Here is a 775-nt window from a genome sequence, read left to right on the forward strand (position 1 = left end):
CAGCAGCTTGATCAGCACCCAGAACGCAGCCAAGTCCGTGTAATGGAGGAAGAGAGGAAAGTAAGCATGGGATAACAAACCTTTCAGAATATTCTCGATCTGCTGACTGCAAACTTCAGCCATGTTGAGATTTTTAGGTGGAGCCTCGGCGTCCGTTTTGGCAAAGTAGCTCAGATGACCTGTGAAAACTTTAGTAAATGCAAATATCTAATATACAACTGCTTTGTGTTTACAAGCGAGGAGGATTTATTTATTTATTTTGACTTCAACAGGGCCAACCCAAGATTCTATAGAGGTCCCTAGCTGAATTTTATTTTAAATTTAAGTTCCATTTCACCCAAATTACTATAACACTCAATAGATACACCATTGGGATAAGCACACTTGGTTTTAGACATTTTGTTTACTTTTTAATTAGCAAACAAATCTGGATTGATTCAACTTTTTATCTTAACATGATCATTTCATTTTGATGGTTTACAAGAATGGCCTCGAAGGAAGAAAATACTAGAGCATAAATGGGCTTTTTATACGGTAGAGGATTAGGGCCACTGGAAAAAAAAAAAACTAATTGATTTTTAAATTTTATTTCAGTTTAACATAGGAAAAAAGTCAGAATTCTGATTTTTTTCTCAGAATTCTGACTTTTAATCTCAGAATTCCTACGGTGGCACTGAAGTGCAAACTGCAACTACAAATCTAAAAGCGCAACTACATTAAGGAAATCGCAACTACATAAAGCAAAGCGCAACTACATTAAGGAAATCGCAACTAC

The sequence above is a fragment of the Cyprinodon variegatus genome, unplaced genomic scaffold (genome assembly GCF_000732505.1).
Source record: "Cyprinodon variegatus isolate N-32 unplaced genomic scaffold, C_variegatus-1.0 Scaffold94, whole genome shotgun sequence".
NCBI classification, from domain to species: domain Eukaryota; kingdom Metazoa; phylum Chordata; class Actinopteri; order Cyprinodontiformes; family Cyprinodontidae; genus Cyprinodon; species Cyprinodon variegatus.